This window comes from Trichechus manatus, unplaced genomic scaffold (genome assembly GCF_000243295.1).
Source record: "Trichechus manatus latirostris isolate Lorelei unplaced genomic scaffold, TriManLat1.0 scaffold00075, whole genome shotgun sequence".
In the NCBI taxonomy this organism is placed as follows: Eukaryota; Metazoa; Chordata; class Mammalia; order Sirenia; family Trichechidae; genus Trichechus; species Trichechus manatus.
In genome coordinates this window covers 6,098,141-6,119,486 of record NW_004444011.1, presented here as the reverse complement: position 1 = coordinate 6,119,486, position 21,346 = coordinate 6,098,141, and positions in this window count along the sequence as shown.

Sequence of the window (21,346 nt, the reverse complement as noted above, 5' to 3'; positions counted from 1 at the left end):
AAACCAAACGTATCCCCTGAAGTCTTCTTAAAACCAAACATAATAGTTTAGCTTAACTAGTAAACAAAAAATGTCTGCCTTGAACATTATGCTCTTTTAAGAACTGTCCGTATGGGATCAAATTGACAACAGCAACTCGAAAGATTAGATAGGAACCTTAGGGGGCAGTGAGTTTATGTTAATAGGGGAGGAATAACTCAGAGAAGAAGAGTGAGAATGGTTGCACAACTCAGAGAATGTAATCAATGTCACTGAATTGTACATGTAGAAACTGTTGAATTGGTGTAGATATTGCTGTGTGTATTCTCAACAAGACGACAAATTAAAATGAAAAAAGACATTTATTATATCACAATTTCTGAGAGTCAGGATCTGGGAGCTGCTTAGCTGGGTGATTCTGGCTCAGGGTCTTTCATGAGGTTGCAGTCAAGTTTTGGCTGGGGCTGTGGTCTCACCCGAAGGTTAGAGTGACAGGGTATTTGCTTCCAAGCTCACTCACATGGTTGTTGGCAGATGTCATGGATTGAGTTATGTCCTCCAAAAAATGTGTGTATCAGTTTGGCCGGGCCATGATTCCTGGTATTGTGTGGTTTTCCTATATGTTGTAAATCCTGCCTGTATGATGTTAATGAGGGAGGATGGGCAGCAGTTGTGTTAGTAAGGCAGGACTCAGTCTACAAGATTGAATTGTATCCTGAGGCAATGTCTTTAGATATAAAAGACAGAAGTGAGCAGTGAGACGGGGACCTCATACCATCAAGAAAGCAGTGCTGGGAGCAGAGTGCGTCCTTTGGACCAGGGTCCCTGTGCAGAGAAGCTTCTAGTCTGGGGGAACACCGAAGAGAAGAAGGCCAACAGAGAGAAAAAGCCTTCCCCTGGAGCTGACGCCCTGAATTTGAACTTTTAGCCTACTTTGACTGTGAGGAAATAAACTTATCTTCATTAAAACCATCCACTTGTGGTACTTCTGTTATAGCAGCACTAGATGACTAAGACAGCAGGCTTCTGTTCCTTGTGGTATGTTGGACTGAGGGCTGCAGTTTCTCCTTGGCTATCGACTAAAGGCTTCTCTCAGTTCCTCACCACATAGGCCTTCCCACAGGGCAGCTCACAACATGAAAACTGGCTTCCCTCAAAGCAAGTAATCCAAGATAGAGCAGGAGACAGGTGACCCAAGACAGAAGCAGCAGTCTTTTATAACCTAATCTCGGAAGTGACACACCATCATTTCTGCTGTTTTATATGAAAAATAATGTTTTGTGTTTAAGATAATAAACTTTCTAGAGCTTTATAAACATTTACTCAGGAGTACTTATGAATCTGAATCATTGCATCATTACAGCAATCTCTGAAACATGACTATCCATCAATACTTCATCAGCTCAGCACTTAAACTGTAAATTCTCAAGAGAAACTTATCTTAGTGAAGATGTCCTTCTTTATATTGCAGTTTAGTCTTCTCACTAAGTCAGAATAGACTTTCTCATAATCAGTTCAACTGTCTGGTTTTATTTTTTCAATAATTTGTGGGCACGTTATCCATGGATTATTCAATATAACATACAAACAATAAAGTCTATGATTTGAAAAGGCTCCATTTCAGACAAAAGTAGGTTGCTAGGCTTTTCTAAATAGTATTAAATAAAAACTTTCTCAGTTTGTCTTCAATTTTTAAATCCAGGTTAAGTTGATTTTGTATGTTAACTGAATTCTCAAGAGAGAATTATCAGTGTACGTTTTTATTTTCACTGCAGAGACCATTCCCCCAGAAATCACTTTAAAATGGAATGATTTAAGTAGCTACTAGGCATTCAGTTCATTTCAAAGTGATACGAAAATTAAAATTAGGCATATAGCTGGTATGTTCTATAAATACTTTAAAAAAAGAATAAGAAAAAAATCAGTTCATATTCAACTCTGGGTTATGGAATATAATTCTAAACTCAATCCATCAATCAGTAAGTACTTATTGAATATCTATTATGAACCCAGCCTTAAATTAGGTTGCTATTGGTTAATTATATAACCATAACTATAATTATACCTATAACTATATATACTCCTGCATTCAAAGATCTTATATTTTAGTTGGAGGCATAAGATTTAAACAGCAGGAATAATTTAAAATGGAATTAAATAAAAGAAAAATTGTACATTATAAATGCAATGGAAGTGAAGAAAATAAAGCAAACAATGGGTGCTGGAGCTCTGGTGGCAAAGTGATTACTAGCTTGGCTGCTAACCAAAAAGTCAGCAGTTTGAACCCATCAGCGTCTCCTTGGAAACTCTATGGGGCAGTTCTCTACTCTGTCCTATAGGGTTGCTATGAGTTGGAATTGACTAGATGGCAACAGGTTTGGTTTTTGGTTTGAGTGTGTTTAAGTAAAAGCAGGAGAGGAGGAATTTTAAGCAGGTAGTCAAGAGATGAGTCGGAATTCAACAAGAGACTTAGGGCAAAGAATGGTCTCAGTGGCAGGAAAAGAACAGAGTAACAGAGATGGGAGTTAACAGAGTTTGTTTCATGGGCAGTAAGGAGTTTAACCTGATAGCAGTGGAGGGTTCATTTTGGGAGTAGGGAAATTTACATTTGGATAGCCTAAGGAGGAAACCCAGTGAAACATTTTGGAGGAATTCAGATGCAGAAAGCCTGCTGCAGGTTCTTGAGCAAAAAAGCAGTGTTACAAGTATGTTTTTAGTCACCAGTGACTTAAATTGTAATATAATTAATTAAATTATTGTGTTGCTGTGTGCCGTTAGTCGGCTTTCGAATCACAGTGATCCCATGTGACAGAGTAGAACTGCCCCATAGGGTTTTCTTGGCGGTAATCTACATAAGCAGATTGAGGGTCTTTCTTCCATGGAGCCACTGGGTGGATTCAAACCGCCAACTTTTTGGTTAACAGTTGAGAGCCTAACCATTGCACCACCAGGGCTCCTTAATTTTGAGCCTCTTATTTGGGAAAAGGAGCCCTGGTGGCGCAGTGGTTAAAGCCCTCGGCCGCTAACTGGAAGGTCTGCGGTTCCAACCCACCAACCACTGTGCGGGAGAAAGATGTGGCAGTCTGCTTCCCTAAAGATTTACAGCCTTGGAAACCCTATGGGGCAGTTCTACTCTGTCCTATAGGGTCACTATGAGTCATAATCAACTCCTAGGCATTGAGTTAGGTTTTGGTTTTTGGTTATTTGGGAAAGACGATGTTAAAAGATGACAGAAAGAAAGTGGAACTTCTTAAATTCCATTTGCTCAGGTTTAATCATATCTTTGTCTTTATCCACCAAAAAGAATAAAGTATAGTAAATAAAACAACATTTGCAGGAAGGTAAAGTCGAATACAGGTGATATGAGAGTAATAAAGGAACTACTTCCACAATTCAATACAATAAAATATTGAGTACCCCCTACTTGCAAAGTACTTGATGATATGAGGCAATCGGACATACATAAAATCCAATCCATATGTCCAGGGAGCTTACAAGTATTAAGGGATATCCATGAGACATTTGTATAAATGTCATACAGAAGTGCAGTTAAAAATCCCATGAGCATTCACAGAAGGGAAAAGTCACTTTTCAGGTGGATGAATTAGAGTGGGTTTCACAGAAAAAGCAAGATTTTTTGTAAATCTCAAAATGGGTGTGTTTGACCAGCAGAGATGGGAAGGGATTCTTACAAGAAGGAATGGCAGGGGAGCCTGGGAAAGGCAGTGTTTATTCTGCTGGACATGTGTCTGCTAAAAATCTGGAGTACTATTACTATAGAAAAAGGGAGAGAATGCACTTGGGGGCCAATAGCAGCATCTGTCATACCTGATTTATACAGAGACTACAGCAGGAAGACCACATCTGGCTAATACGCAGAGCGCATATGTGTCCCGCTGCCCAGACTGGTTGGAATAATTCCTTAGCAGGAATGTTCTGGCTAATGAAATAAAGGAGTTGCTCAGGTGGGATAGTGTGATGTATGAGTTATGAGGTTGCCAAGATGGAGGTTACCAACCTGAAGAAGTGGAGAACGTCTTGTGATACTTTCTTTAACATTTTCTGTTATTGGCTTTGCCCTTTTGCCTACCAAACCTCTTTTTCATATTCGTTTCTGAATGCTAAAGCCCTCATTTCCTCATTCCCTCTGCTGTCTTTATATAGCAAGATTCCCTAGAAACTAAAATTCAAACTTCAGGGTTGGCCATAGTTTTGCTCCAAATCTTCTATTAATCCTGCTACAGTGTTGACGTAGTTAATCTCTATGTGAACTGGATTAGTTGGAAAATATCAATTTAAAGAGAACAGACAACTTTTAAATATAATTCACAGATACTTCCCTTGAGTCACACTATTCCTGCATTAAAGACCTCCTATATCCCCAAATATCAGTTGGTTCCTCACTAAAATTGACCATAGAACAATCCCATCTTAAGCATATTTACTTAACAAAACATTAATAACAAGTTAATTGGACAGAGAATTTATTTTGCATACCTTCAAGTAACATTATTTATTATTAAAAAACAAAAACACTTGACATTCTAGAATAGGCTACAAAGACTTCCCCAAAGGTCAATTAGTTCTGCAAATAGTTATCTAAATATTTAATAGCACACAAACACTTGTGCTAAATGGGTTCTTATTTGTTTGTAAAAAGAAACAATACCACTTTACACACAGCTGCCAAGTTTTTGATAAACAAGTATAATATGGTCTTGGGAAACTGATTAATTTAAAAACAAAACAAGATCTTCATGTGCCTTTTCCAAACAATGGCAGTGGTTTCCCACTATTTTTTTTCCCTTGTGCTCCTCTCAGTTTCCTTTGTATGTTCCTAATGGTTTCTTCCAACTCTAAATGTTAATGTGATCCAGGGCTCAGTCTCTGGATCAGTCTCTCCCCTGGGTTGATCTCAGGCAATCTTTAGGCTTTAAGAACTACCTCTGTATTGACGACCCCAATTCCATATCTCCAGTTCAGACTTCTCCTGTGAACTCCAGTCTCACATCTCCCAGGGCCTACACAGTATCACACAGATGTCTAATTAACATCTCAAACTTTAATGTATCCTGAGCCAAACTTCTGGCTTTTTTCCCCCTAAATAGTAACTGTTCTTCCTTCTGTCTCTCCCACCTCAATAAATAGCAACTTCATTCTTCGAAATTGCTCAGGTCAAAAACCTTGGTGTCATTCTTGACTTCTGTCTTTTGTCTCCTACCCCCACATCTAATCTGTGAGGAAATCCTACTAGTTCTACCTTCATAATCTATCCAGACTTCCAGCACGTCTCACCACCTCCATCATGGTGCATGCTGCTATCATCTCAAGATTCTTGCAATAGTCTCCTAACTGGTTTCCCAGCTTCAATTCGACTTCCTCATCCCCTACACTTGAGGTCTATTCTGAATATAGCAGCTGGAATAATCCTTTTAAAATATCCTCCTCTGCTCAAAACCCTCCAGTGTATTTCCGTTCAGAAAAGTCTTTACAATGGCCTCAAATGCTCTTTATGATCTGTCCCCCCCTGTACCCCATTTCTTCTCCAGCCACACTAATGTCCTTGCTATTTCTTCAACACTCCAGACGTATTTTCTCCTCAAGATCTTTGCACCTGTTGGTTCTCTGCAATGAATACTCGTTCCCCGTATATCCTCATAGGTACCTTCAGGTCTTGGATTAAAAGTCACCTTCTCAGAGAGTCTTTACCAGACCACTCTATTTAAAATTGTAACTGCTACCTTCACTCCAACACTTCTTATCTCTGTCTCTTCTTTACTTTTCTCCATAGTACTTATAGCCCTCTGATATACATTTTACTTATTTGTTAATTGTCTTCATGTAAGATCCATGAAGGCAGGAGATTTTGTCTGTTTTGTTCACCTGGAACGGTACCTAGCACATAGTAAGTGCTCAGTGTTGAATGAATAAATAAGTAAATAGTGAGTATGTATGATAAAACTGGGGCAAAAGCATTAACAGGGATGCTCTCATGAGGGAGAGGCTCCTTAAGAACAGCCACCATGCCTTATTCATCTTTGTGACCTCAGCATCTAGCATAGTGTCTGTCATATTGTAGGCATTCAATAAACACATAAATGAATTTAATTGAATATATATTAGAGAGTACAGACTGAAGCTAGGTTGCCCGGGTTCAAACCCTAGCTCCTCTGCTTACTAGCTGTGTAACCTAGGGAAAAACACTTAACTTCTCTGTGTCTAGTGTCTTTATCTATAAAATAGAAATAGTAATTATACATGGGGTTGTTGTAAGGATTAAAAAAGTAAACATATTTAAAGTACAGAAGAGTACTTGGCACATAGTGATAGATGTTGATGATGATGGTGATGATGATGATGGTGGTTCTGTGATACAATGAAATGGGAATCTTCTCAGAAAACTTTAACCATCTAAGGTTTGAAATGTGAAAAGGTCACATGAGTTGGATTAAGTAGCCAAGTTATAGCATGTCACTCCTCAGCTGAAAATCTGTGAATAGCTACCACTGCATCCATGATAAAATCCAAATTTCCAATGTAGCATTCAAGGCCTTCCACAATTTGTACCCAATATTTAGCTTAAGAGTTAACAGGATTTTTTTTCCCAAACCACAAGTTAAGGAATTTTCCAGAAATATATAATGATGACTTTTCTAGGGATAAATGTTGTTGTTGTAGTGCCTCCTATTTTTATAGCACTGTATGGTTTCCATGGAGCGCTGGTGGCCCAATGGTTAAGAGCTCAGCTGCTAACCAAAAGGTCAGCAGTTCGAATCCACTAGCCACTTCTTGGAAACCTATGGGGCAGTTCTACTCTGTCCTATAGTGTCGCTATAGTCAGAATCAACTTGAAGGCAGTGAGTTTGGGTTTTTGGTTTTTTTTTTTTTGATATAGTTTTCAAGGAGCTCTGGTGGCACAGTGGTTAAGGTGCTCGACCGGTAACCAAAGGTCAGCAATTTGAACTCGCCAGCTGCTCCTTGGGAGAAAGATGTGGCAGTCTGCTTCTGTAAAGATTTACAGTCTTGGAAACCCACTTAGGGCAGTTCTACTCCGTCCTGTAGGGTCGCTATGAGTCAGAATCGACTCAACAGCAATGGTATATGGTTTTCAAAGAGCTTTTACATATTGACTTGTTTAAAACAGTGATTGTATTGAAAAGGTACCAGGACAGGCATTATTATTTTCAATTTACATATAAGGAAAGTTAAATTCAAAGAGAATAGTGATTTGTCTGAGGTCTTGGCTAACAAGTGTATTTAGGACCAGGAAACTGATTCTTCTGATGCTGAGTTCAGGAATGTTTTTACAACAACCTTCTTTTAATAAACATTAAATTTAATGATTGAGTTTTGAATCTCTTGTAGTGTTTAACACATGCTGGGTATATAATAGGTACCTAACATATGTCTGGAGCCCTGGTGGCACAGTGGTTAACAGCTGTGGTTGCTAACCAAAAGGTTGGCAGTTTGAATCCACCAGCCGCTCCTTGGAAACGCGATGATGCAGTTCTGCTCTGTCCTGTAGGGTCACCATGAGTTGGAATCCAGGCAACGGGTTTGGTTTTTTTTTTTTTTAATACATATTTGTCCCTGGATGGTGCTAACAGTTAAGTGGTTGGCTGCTAAATGAAAGGTTGGTGGTTTGACTCCACCCAGAGGTGTCACCATGAGTTTGAACCGAGTTGACAGTAACTAGTTTGTTTGTTTTAAATTGCTCAAGGTAAAAATGTATTTATTCTTTTGCTCTGACTCACCAGACTTGTCATAGAAAGAAGAGAATTAACATCATTTGACACAAAAAGAAACAAATCCCAAAATCTTGCTGTTTTACTAATTGTTCCTGTGCCTTTTCAAGGTGTAAAAGTGACCCTAGTGGGCCCATGAATTCCAGCAATATTCTTATTTACTACTTGTCTCTCTAACAGAAAGATACCTTTTCTGTCTCCAGTTCTTCAAGAGTGATGCCTGGACTTCATGACTTGAGTCATTTTCTTCTGAATGAAAGAATAAATCATCATATCTTGTAAGACCTTGTGTTTCCTTTGTATGTAAGTATGATTCTAGCCCTTCTTCTTCTATATTTGGGAGGGTTAAGGGAGACTGGATTTCAAATTGTTTTATTTACATCTTACATAGAGGTTTAAAACCTTATACTTTTAACATTCCATCGAATACTCCTAATATTTTCTGGGTATAATAAAAATAGGAAATAACATGATATTTATATTCAAGGACCTTATGTTTGAAAATAATTATATTTGTAACTAAGCTGAGAATAACAGCCTTAGAAGAATTTGGCAGATGCTATATAATAGATTCTTATCTTTTCTATTTCAACCACAGAAAGGTAAGTAGTATTTCCCTTAAGTCTAGAAACACCCAGAAAACCTTTTCTTTTTCTAATCCTAATATGAAGAGGCATCACAAACACAAATTTTGGGGAAAAAAGAAAAAAATAAATTTAGCCTTTTTGTCCCTTAGGTAATTTAAAGGGGCAGGTATGACTTTTGTGGCTCAATTGTCTGCTGTGGTTGGTCTCAGAAAAGGAGGTGGAAGTGTTTCCTGCTGTTGGGTGCAGCCTCTCTGATATTCCTTAAGAAGCTCTTCATGGGTCCTCAAGGTAGCTGTCTCAGTGAAATTAACCTGCAGGTTTTAAAACATTAAAACCCAGGAAGCTCACTTCCCTCAACCTCTCCTCCCCAGCCTCGGCTATTGTTTTCTCCATTTTGTCTGTCGAGAACATACGAAGAGAAATGTGATCAAATAAAGGGAAGCACACATGGCCCAAGTTTAGTGGACACCATGTCTAGATGTTCTGCAGAGAATACATTTACATTGTCATGCAGGCTGCTCATGTAAACTGCTATTCCCTGGCACCTACACACTAGGGCAGCAGTCCAAACTTGTGAGTGGGCAGCCAGCCATACCAACAGATGGGCACAGGGATGACAGCCAAGGGACTATGTATATGCATCAAGTATAGGTGTTGAGAACAGGAGTTCCAACTGAGAAGATCAGGATTACTGTCTGTCTCAAACCTGTGGTTAAGAGATTGTCGATTCATGCCTTGTTTGGTATAAATGGACTGGAATTCAAGAGAATGGACAGATTTTGACAGAATCTTAAATTTATTTTTATTATTTGTAAAAACATAAATATAAAAATAACAGACATTTACAATAAATCATTTGGTCACGTTTTCTGAGCAGAAAATGTTTCAATGTTTCAGTAAGTTTTCATTATTATAAAAGCTTCTCTTAAAGAAATATAGAATTGGACCCTTTTTATGAAATTACCTCATCTGTTGTTAAACTCTATATGTACATTCAACTATACTATTTAAATATCATGTTATAATTCTTAAGGAGATTTATCCTAACAGATCAATTAAATTGAATGTCCTAATTTAACCAATCTGTGAAATTTCTAAAATGTCTAAGAATCCACTTTACATTCTTTTTAATGTAGGAAATATAATTCAGAGGGGGTACTTTAATAGTGTTTGAAGTTTTTCTTTCTAAAAATAATTTCAAATCCTAAAATTAAATGGTTTGAATCATAAGTGGGAGGAGAGGCAGGCAGGAGTGAGATTCAGATTCCCTTAAAATCCCTAGTATATACAGAGAAGGGAACATATGGCTTGTATTACTTAACTTCTCTGTGCTTGTTTCTTAATTAGTAAAATTAGGGAATTGAACCAGTCTATCTCAAAAGTCCCCTCCAGCTCTAAAATTCTATATTTCTAATGCAAACAAATGAAATGGTGTTCTCCTTTTAAAACAGGAATCAAAAGTCTGAGTAGAAGTCTTCTCATGTTACTATAACCCTGAAAGAAAGTAGGCCACCATGATTCCTGCTACACCATCTGAGTTTTCCTGGATTTTTAAGCGTTTTGGGTGTAAGGAAGTGTTGATTCATCCCCAGTCTCTCAAAGGCCCTTCAGAAACAAACTCCTCCATAAAAATATCTTTAAAACTTTTATTGAAGAATAGTGTAAACAGAAAAGGGCACATATCATGAGTGTACAGCTTGTGAATTTTCCTGAGTTGAACACACCCATGAAAACAGCAACCGATCAAGAAACAGAACATTACCAGCTGCAGTGCAGTGAATTACTTAATATGACCATTCTAGCCAGAGTCTTTGTGACTCCTACACAATGATTGGGTGGGACTATGCAAATAGGGTGCTTGTGGCCCACAAAGGGGATTGGACAGCTTGCTGCTAATGGAAATAAGGTGTATGGAACCTGTGATGGTTAAGGTTATGTGTCAACTTGGCTGGGCCATTATTTTCAGTGATTTGACAGTTATACAGTGATGTAATTTGGCAGTTATGTAATGATGTAGTCATCCTCCATTTGTGATCTGATATAATTATCCTCCATTTTGTGATGTTGTGACGTCTTGTGAATCCTAGTCTCTATGCCTATGGTTATGGTTCCATTTGGGAGTGAGTTGTCTGTTATGTTAATGAGGCAGGATTAGAGTGGGATGTACTTTGTGTCACTGCCTTACTAGAGAATATGACTCAAGTCACAACCCTTACCGCAGTCACCACCCTTACCACACTTATTCAAGTCACACCCTTGCACCACCTTGCTCAAAAAAAGAATTTCCTTGAGGGTATTGTCTGTATCCTATATATATATGTATATATATATATATATGTGTGTGTGTGTGTGTATCTGAATGCTTTAGCAAAGTTCTCTCTCTTGCTCTGGATCCTGCATCCAACTTGTCATCATCTGATCTCCATTTCTTGGAACTTGAGCCGGCAGCCTATCATCTGACTTGATCACCAGCTTCTGCAGACTTGTGAGCCAACAGCCTGTTGTGTGACCTGCCAATTTGGGTTCATCAGCACCTGCAACCATGTGAGTCAGGAGAAGCCTCAAGCCTGATGCCTAACCCATGGATTTGGGACTTGCCAGCCTTCACAACCGTGTGAACCATTTCCTTGATGGTTCATGAGTTCTGTGAGATTTTACAGCAAATTACAGAACCCAAAGATGGGAGGGAGACTACTGAGCAGAGGAGGAGTAGTTGACGTTAGAGATGATAGAGTGGTACAGCAGTTTGGAAAAGTTGGACATTTGGGACATCTTTAAAATTTGCCTCATAGGAATCAGTTTTGTGTGGATCCTTCTGAAAGAAATTATTCATTCACCAAAAAAAAAAAGAAACCCATTGCTGTCGAGTTGATCCTGACTCTTAACGACCCTATAGGACAGAGTAGAACTGCCCTATAGAGTTTCCAAGGAGCGCCTAGTGGATTTGAACTGCTGACCTTTTTTTTTTTTGGTTAGCAGCCGTAGCTCTTAACCGCTACGCCACCAGGGTTTCCACCAGCACCCCAGAATGTACTGCTCCGTCCAGTTACTACGCCTTCATAAGCAACCACTATCCTGACTTCAAACAACATAGAGTAGTCGTAACTCTCTTCTGAACTATATATAAATGGAGGTATACAGCATGAACTGTTTTGTGTCTGACTTCATTTACTCAACATTATGTTCATGAAATTCATCCATATTGTTGCATGTAGTTTTAGCATGTTTCTCATTGCAGCATAGTATTCCTATGAACCTTCTAGTACATGTCTTTTAGTGAACATGTGCATGTATTTCTTTTGGGTATATACTGAAGAATAGAATTGCTAGGTCATAGAATGTGCATACATTTAGTTCTAGTATGCGTACTTTTAGCTCAAGGGATTATAGCCAGTTTACACATCCATCACCAATTTCTGAGATTCCCAGTTGCTCTACATCTCCCCAGCAATTGGTATTGCTTGTTTTCTTTTTTTAATTTTAGCTCTTCTGATAGGTTTCGCAGTGTGGTTTTATGTTTTTTTTTTGTTTTTTTTTTTAACTTTTTTTAGGTGAAATTCACATAGCATAAAAATTAATCATTTTAAAGTGACTAGTGGCATTTAGTAAATTCTCAGTGTTGTACAACCACCACCTCTATCTACTTCCAAAATATTTTCATCACTTCAGAAGGAAATCCCCTGTACACTTAGAGCAGTTACTCCCCATTCCTCTCTTTTCACTCAGCCCCTGGCAATCACCAATCTGCATTCTATCTCTATGGATTTACCTATTCTGGATATTTCATACAAATGGAAAAATATGATATGTGATCTTTTGTGTCTGGCTTTTTTAACTTTGTACAATGTTTTCAAGGTTCATCCATGTTGTAAAATGTAAAGTACTTCATTCGTTTTTTAATTCTGTTAATATATATATATAACAAAATTTGCCATTGTAGTCATTTTTAAGTGTACAATTCAGTGACATTAATTATATTCACAATGTTGTGCAACTGTCACCACTTTTTATTTCCAAAGCTTTTTCATCATCCCAAACAGAAACTCCATACCCATTAAGCAATAATTCCCCATTCCCCCTGCCCTCAGCCCCTGGTAACCTCTGTTTCTATACATTTTCCTATTTTAGATATTTCACATAAATAGGATCATACAATATTTGTCCTTTTGTGACTGACTTATTTCACTCAGCATAATGTTTTCAAGGTTCATGCATGCTTTAGCATGTATCAGAACTTCATTTATCTTTATGGCTGAAAAATATTCTATTGTATAGATACATCACAATTTGTTTCTCCATTCACTTGTTGATGAGCGTTTGGGTTGAGTTTCCACCGTCTGGCTATTGTGAATAGTGCTACTATGAACATGTGTGTACATGTATTCGTTTGAGTGTATCTTTTCAATTCTTTTGGATATATACTTAGGAGTGAAATTGCTGAGCCTTGTGTTCATTCTATATTTAACTTCTTGAGGAATCACCAAACTGTTTTCCCAGGAGGTAAAACATTTTCCATTCCCACCAGCAATGTACAAGTGTTTCTGTTTTTCTACATTCTTGCCAATGGTTGTTATTGTCTTGTTTTGTTTTTATCATAGCTGTTCTAGTAGGTATGAAGTAATACCTCATTCTGGTTCTGATTTGCATTTCCCTAATAACTAATGATGTTGAGCATCTATTCAGTTTCTTGTTGGCAATTTGTATATCTTCTTTGGAGAAATGTCTATTCAAGTCCTTTGCCCAATTTTTGTCTTTTTGTTGTTGAATTGTAAAAGTTCTTAATATATTCTAGGTGCTAGACCCTTATCAGATATTATGATCTGCAAATATTTTCTCTCATTCTGTAGGTTGTACTTCCACTTTTTTGATAAGTCCTTTGATGTACAAAATTTTTTTAACTTTGATGAAGCCCAATTTATCTATTTTTTATTTTGTTGCTCATGCTTTTGGTGTCTGTCTTAGTTATCTAGTGCTGCTCTAACAGAAATACCACAAGTGGATGGCTTTAACAAAGAGAAGTTTATTCTTTCATAGTCCAGTAGGCTACAAGTCCAAATTCAGGGTGTCAGCTCCAGGGGAAGGCTTTCTCTGTCAGCTCTGGAGGAAGGTTCATGTCTTCAATCTTCCCTTGGTCTGGGAGCTTCTCTGCACAGGAACTTCAGGTCCAAAGGACATGCTCTGCTCCTGGCACTGTTTTCTTGGTAGTATGAGGTTCCCATGTGTCTCTGCTCGCTTCTCTCTTTTATATCTCAAAAGAGATTTGATTAAAACACTATCTAATCTTGTAAACCTCATCAGCATAACCTCAACACAGTGATAGAATTTACAACACATAAGGAGATCACATATAACCTCATCATAGTGATAGAGTTTACAACAAATAAGGAAATCACATCAGATTACACAATCATACGATACTGGGAATCATGACCTAGTCAAGTTTCTACACACATTGTTTGGGGGACACAGTTCAATCCATGACATTGTCATATCTAAGAATCCATTGCCAAATCTAAGGTCATGAAGATTTACCCCTCTGTTCACATCTAAGTATTTTATGGTTTTAGTTGTTATGTTTAGATCATCAAATAATTTTTAGTTAATGTTTGTATTGGTGTGAGCTACATGTCCAACTTTATTCTTTTGCATGTGTCTACTGAGATGTCACAGCACGATTCATTAAAAAGGTTATTTTTACCCATTGAATTGTCAAATTACCAGCCTTGCCAGATTCCTCATGTTCAAGTTAAGGCATTGAATGGGAAAGCGTGGGACCCTGAAAATTTGAGTAAAGGTATATAGAAGGATTAGAATAATTCAGAATATACTGCATCTCCAACCTCCATTGAGTCTCCCTTGCCAACTGAAACTGATGGGGCTCATCTTGCCTTGCTTAAAGTCTCTATAAAGACCTGGCCCAGTGAGAATTGTTTTCTTCATACCTTACTTCCTCTGTCCCTAATTGTGTCTGCCTATCTATCTAGTTACATATCTATATAGCTATATATATGTTCATATAGTTTTGTGTATATATATATAATATATATACCTAACTACCAAAAAAACCAAACCTGTTGCCGTCAATTCCGATTCATAGCGACCTTATAAGACAGAGTAGAACTGCCCCATAGAGTTTTCCAGGAGCAACTGGTGGATTCGAACTGCCGACCTTTTTGTTAGCAGCCATACTAGCTGTAGTTCTTAACCACTGCGCCACCAGGGCTCCATATATAACTACATATACCTATATTAAAAGTTCCATACGTATGTATATAACTGTCTAACTATGACTGATTGATAGACAGACAGACAGATAGATCCTAGCAAGTCTTGGGATAGATAGAGTATAATAACAAAATCAAACAAGAGAGAGACCACCTATACACTGGAAGACTTGTAGAATTAATGCTAATTTATATTCACAAACTTTGGAAATGTATTCTGAGGTTGTTAGACAAAAGAGGGTGGGACATAATTTTAGATCAGGCTAAATTTATTGAGCTCATTGACTCAAGCAGCTGGGAATGGTTCTAATGGTTTGCCCAGTGGCTGACTGAAACCTAACTACATGAAGTTGAGATACCAGAAATTCCTTGATATATCAAGGAAGAAATCTAAATATTGGGGAGAACAGAATTTTGGAGTACGTTGATCATACACAGGCTGCTCACCCAATTTCTAACTGTGTTCCCTTAGAGAGACCAGAAGATACTCTTTTGACAAAAGCCTTTAATTCATGGGTAATGGGATATGTTTGCCCATCTACACTGGCGGAATGCATTGATGAGGGGGAGTGTCAACATTTACAAACAAACATTACACTGGCTCTTGTATGTAGTATGGGGATATGTTGGGTAAAATGGGCTCCTGATTTTATTGATGACTTAAGTTGGGAATACCAAGGTCCCAGGGTAGGAAAAGACAAGTGCAAAGTGAAGACACACCCAGGCAAAGGTGGGTATGGCAGCAGAACAGGAGTGGTAAATAGAACTAGCCGACCAAGAATCTGTGTCAGAGGCTATTTGAGAATTTGATCCCTAGAACCAAAACAGATGGTCAGCCATTAAGGATCTGTTGTTGTTGTTGGTGTTAGGTGCCATCAAGTATGTTCCGACTCACAGCGACCCCATGTACAACAGAATGAAACACTGCCTGGTCCTGCGCCATCCTCACAATTGTTGTTATGCTTGAGCCCAAAAGGATCTACTTTATCTAAATAACCAAAAACTTCTAAATCTGGTGAACAGACTTGTTTGAGCCTTGATGGTGGATATTCAGAGCCACTTACCCAATTCCTGAACCTAAGATGATTACAGTGATCCACAGTCTTTTTTTGAAGGAAGAATGGGTACCATTGGAGAAAGAACCCTGAAACAACATGTATGAATCTTCCTCCTGGACTTTTCCAGAGGCATCTACAGTCATTTATTAGGGTAAGTGTACACTGCAAAGGCAAATACCGAGATGTTTTGGAGGTAATTGGAAACTGACTCTGATCTAACTCTAATTCCTGAATGAAACTGTGGTTTATAGGACAGAATAGGATCACTCCCTCATTTCTTTAATTTTTTTTAAAAAATATTTTATTGTGTTTTTGGTGAAAGTTTACACAGGAAGTTAGGTTCTCATTGTACAATTTCTGTACATATTTTTCAGTGACATTGGTTACATTCTTCACAATGTATCAGCATTCTCGTTACTTCCATTTTGGTTGTTCTGTTTCCATTAATCTAGCTTCCCTGTCCCCTCTAGCCTTCTCATCTTTGGTCTAAGGTAAATGCTAACCATTTGGTTTCATCTATATGATTATTTTCAGGAGCACAGTACTCACAGATGATATTGTTTACTTTATGGGCCAATCTATCATTTGGCTGAAAGGTGACCTCTGGGAGTGGTTTGAGTTCCAAGTTTAAAGAACGTCTCAGGGCAATAGTCTCAGGAGTTCATCTAGTCTCTACTAGTCCAGTAAGTCTGGCCATTTTTTAGGAATTTGAGTTTTGTTCTACTTTTTTCTCCCATTCTATCCAGGACCACCTATTGGGTCCTTGGTCAGAACAGTTGGTAGTGGTAGCAGGGCACCATCTAGTTCTTCTGGTCTCAAGGTAGGTGATATCATTGTTCATGTAGACTATTGTTTCCATAGACTAGTTTCTTCTTTGAGTCTTTGGTTTCCTTCTTTCTCTTTAGCTCCAGATAAGTGGAGACCAATCACTTCCTTTAATCTTTGCTTAAATGTTACCAGCTTGGTAAGGCTTTCGCTGACCACCCTATTTAGAAGTGTGAACACTTCCCCATCTAGAACTCCTTATCCCCCTTCCTTAATTTATTTTTTACTCTATAGATTTTTTTTTTTTTTTTGCCTTCTTATTTTTTTGTTTAGTTGTCTGTTTCCTTCCTTTAGGATATAAGCTGTACAAGGGCAGATATTTTTGTCTGTTTTGTTCCTTGCTGTATCTCAAGTACCTAGAACAATGCCTGGCATATGGTAGACACTCAATAAGTACTTATTGAATAAATAAAAAATAAGAAATAGAGTTTTTATCTGAGTTTGCTTCACATAGTCCCAGTAGGACCTTGAACCCAGACTGAATTTAGTTCCTGTGTTGTTAAGAGCATAAAGGAATAAATGAACTAAAAAACTAAAAACATACCAGCACTGACTGTTATGGCAAGAGAAAGAGCTATTATGGCAAGAGAAAGAGCCATTATGGCAGGAAGGGTCATATTTAGAGCCTTTGGAGCATTCCCTTTGCACTCTTCTATACCAACAAATCACCAAAAAACAATACCCCATCCCTGAGGGATCACAGAGATGAGGGTCATCATAAAAATCCTGAAAGAGGCAGGGATAATGATTCTTTTCACATCCCTGTTTAATTGATCTGCATAGTCAGTGAAGTCAATAGATGTCTTGAAAAAAACGATGTATTGTCATAAATTTAATTATCTTTATAGAAGAAGGAGCAAGACAGTGAGCCAATGTCCATGAGATTTACTTATCATGTATCCATCACGCAGAAGTACCTGGCCTCATGGAATGGTGGAATGGTCTGTTCAAGACTTAATAATACATGTACTTGATAGATTGGTGTGCTCTCTTATGGGATGCAGCCAATGTTCTAAGCCAGCAGCTAATTCTACCATAGCTAGATTTGATGGATTCAGGGACCAAGAGGTGGAAATAAGAGTGGAACCTTCACTGTTACCCTAATGATACACCTGAAAAATGTTTGTTTCCCATCCCAGTGATACTGGGCTCTGGCATAGAGGTCTTAGCAGGCAAAGGAGGAATGCTTCCAAAAGAGGTAAAAAATTGGTTTTAATTATAAGCAGAAGCTCACATGGACAATTCAGGCTTGTCATACCAGTGGGTAACAAGTACAAGAAAGTAATGCATTGTTTTCTCAGGTGAAAGCTCCTGACTACTCAGGGAAAATAAGGTTACTACTAGATAAAGAATAAAGGGAGAGTATGCATAGATTCTAGAGGATATGTGGGAGCACCTCCTGATACTACCTTGGCAGTGGTGAAAATTACACTAACCCTATATATGCAGGGTCATTAAAGGCTCAGCTCCTTCAGGAATGATGGTCTGAGTTATCTCATTGGGTTAAGAATCCCAAGCAGCTGAAGTGCTAGATGAAGGCAAAGGGAATATGGAATTTGTAGTAGAGAAGGAAAATCATAACATCTACCCTAGCCTTGTGATTCATTATATAAATGATGACTCTAGAATTTCTGTTTTCTTCTTTGGTGAGTCAGGTATGTATTTATACATTTTAATTAATCTCCCTTTTCTCTTCAATTCCCCTTTTTCCCACTATTTTTTTTATATAGGTTCTATATAAATTAATCTGGTGATTAATTTTACAACTTGATCCATAGGTTTCAGAATACTGAGATGGAATGGTGATGAAACTAGAAAAGAAATGCATATCATCCTGATGTCCTGACTTGGCACTGGATGCAGTGAATGATGAATTAGTTGACCACTTTGGGGAAGGAGGTGAGCACATTTGCCTTTGTATTAGGTCTTACACATCATGTTAGTAAGAATCCTTTCTTTCTTTCCAAGATTATTTTTTCCTCTCACCCTCCAACCTTCCCTCCTCCCTTCCCTTCCTTTCTTCCTTCCATTTTTTGAAGTTTTTAAGTAGGGGAAGAAGATTGTATGCTGTTATTAGGCAGTCCAAGGGGTGAAATATAGAACTGGGGCAGACACTTGTTATTCATTTTGCCACCCAACATCTGAACTATCTGTATTTGGAGAACCCGTCACTTTATAAAGCAGAGCCTGCCACCGACTAAGCTAAAAATGCGAAACACTTTTTTTTTTTTAGGTATCTTGCACCTAAGTGAGGACTGTGAGTGAGACCATATCATTTAGATGCATCTACCAATTCAAATTCTTGGCAGCTAGCAACACAAAGACACAAGTCATGGCACTCTGAAGATAGGTGCCAACTGTGGCAGTTTCCTGAGCCAGCAAGGGCCGTGGTTCTAGCAGTCCTGTCCTCTCCAGTGCCCAGAGTCAGTGTTAGTGGCAGGTCAGTGTACCCAGCTATGGTACAGTGCCATCTTTCCTGGAGCAGTACTGCAGGTGATTTGGGGTTCTGTTTCCTGGTTGGGTGGCACCAAAGCAGTGATATGCTGGGGCCAGCTGTACCAGCTTGAAAAAGCCAATTGTTAAAAATTGTGTGAACTGGTTGTTAAATATAATTACTAAAAATTAAATTATAGAAACTTATAATTAGCAAATTATATTAAAAGCAAAGGGAATAAATACTCAAAATTTGTAATTTCCTAATTATATTCTATGTTTACTACTATCGATGGTTTTAAGGTGATTTACTTCCTTTGTATCTGTGTGATACACCTCTTCCCAACTCCATGTTTAGTGATATCACATTGAGAGCTTGAATCTGGCCATGGTGGCTGTATTTACACCATGGAAATTGGCAAAGGCCGCGCATCAGGGCTTGATATATTGTTTTGTTGATTATCTAGGCTTTAAGTGATGGAGAAATGTTAATAATACAAATTAAACTTAAAAATGTGTCATGCCATTACTTATAAATAGCACAAAAAGTGAGGAAACGTGTTTTTCCTGGAGAGCTGGTTGTTAAACATTTACCAACACACCACTGCCCAAAAGCCTCTTTCTCTGATCCTTCCAGAGATTCTAAAAGAAGACAATTATCCTTTTAATAAAATCCTGTTATGAATTAATCAGCCAGAGTATGTTTCGAAGGATAAGAACCCTCACGGATGTATTGTTCTATCTGAAATGGGAGAGATACTTTTCAGTAGTATGTGACAAAAATCTCCATAATGAGCCTTATTTCAAGGAAGAGTAGGATTCTGCCTTTCATTCTGAAGCTTAGCCTTATCTTATAACAAGAATATCCCTACCTTCTGGACTGTAGTCCCATTCCTATTTAAAATTCCTAATCTTTCTCTACATCCCATCTCAACTACAACATCTCTTCTGCATATTATGACATATGCCTACTGTGCCCCAAATGTGAGGTTATATTCTAATGTGGAACTACTTTGCGTATTTTTGAAGAATTAAGCTACTCATTTTAAAAGTCACATATATTAAGTACCTACTATTTGCAAAATATTGCTTATCCCAAATACTGGTGTCCAGTTTTCAGCTGATTCTGTGGAACCCCAATTTTCTTCCAATAATTATATTTTTCTTAAGCTAGGCACAGTTGATTTCTATTGCTTGTGATGAGGAAGCTAAGTAATATAACTAGATTTCAAAATTATACTAATCATAAGGATTTCTTAGGACAAAAAAGCACAAAACATAGAAGAAAAAATATGGAAAAAATGGTCTTCATCAAAGTTAGAATCTTTTGCTCTTTGAAAGACACTGTTAATAAAATGATAAAGGCAAGTGGCAGTTCCTTCAAGAAGAAATTAAAAAAAAAAAAAAAACGTTTTGCCATTGAGTCAATTCTGACTCATAGTGACCTTATAGGACGGGGTCGAACTGTCCCATAGAGTTTCCAAGGCTGTCATCTTTATGGGAGCAGACTGGCACATCTTCTTCCCATGGAGCAGCTGGTGGGTTCGAACCACCAACCTTAAATTGGCAGCTGAGTGCTTAACCACTGCACCACCAGGTCTTCTTCAAGAAGAAATAGATAACCTGAATTGCCCTATAACTACTTAAAAAATACATTTGTAGTCAAACACCTTATAACAAGGAAAACTGCGGGCCCAAATGGCTTCCCTGGTAATTCTACTAAATATTGAAGGAAGAAATAGTACCAATTCTACACAAACTCTTCCAGAAAATAGAAGAGGAGTGAGGCTAACAATACCTTGATACCAAAAGCAGACAAAGACAGTACAAGAAAACTGTAGACCAATATCCCCCATGAACATACACACAAAAATCCTCAACAAAATAGTTAGTAAATCACATCCAGCAATATATAAAAAGGATAACACATCAAGACTAAGTGGGCTTTATCCCAGGAATGCAGGTTAGGTTCAAAATTTTAAAATCAATCAATGTAATTCACTATGTCAACAGACTAAAGAAGAATCATCTCAATAGATACAGAAAAAGACTTTGACAAAATTCAACGTCTATTAATGATTAAAAAAACTAGTAATAGAAGGGACATTTCTCAATCTTAGAAAGGGCGTCTATGAAAAACCTATGGCTAACATCATACTTGATGGTGAAAGACTAAATGCTTTCCCCTAAAGATGAGGAATACAGCAAGGATGTTCACTTTCACCACTCCTATTCAACATCATCCTTTATGGAGGTCCTAGCCAGTACAGTGTTGTTGTTGTTGTATGCTTTCAAGTTGATTCTGACTCATAGCGCCCCACAGGACAGAGTAGAACTGCCCCACAGGGTTTCCTAGACTGCAATCTTTGGGAGCAGATCGCCAGGTCTTTTCTCCTGTGAAATTGCTGGGTGGGTTTAAACTGCCAACCCTTTGGTTAGCAGCCAAGTGCTTAACCATTCGTGCCACAGGGGCTCCTAGCCAGTGCAATAGGGCA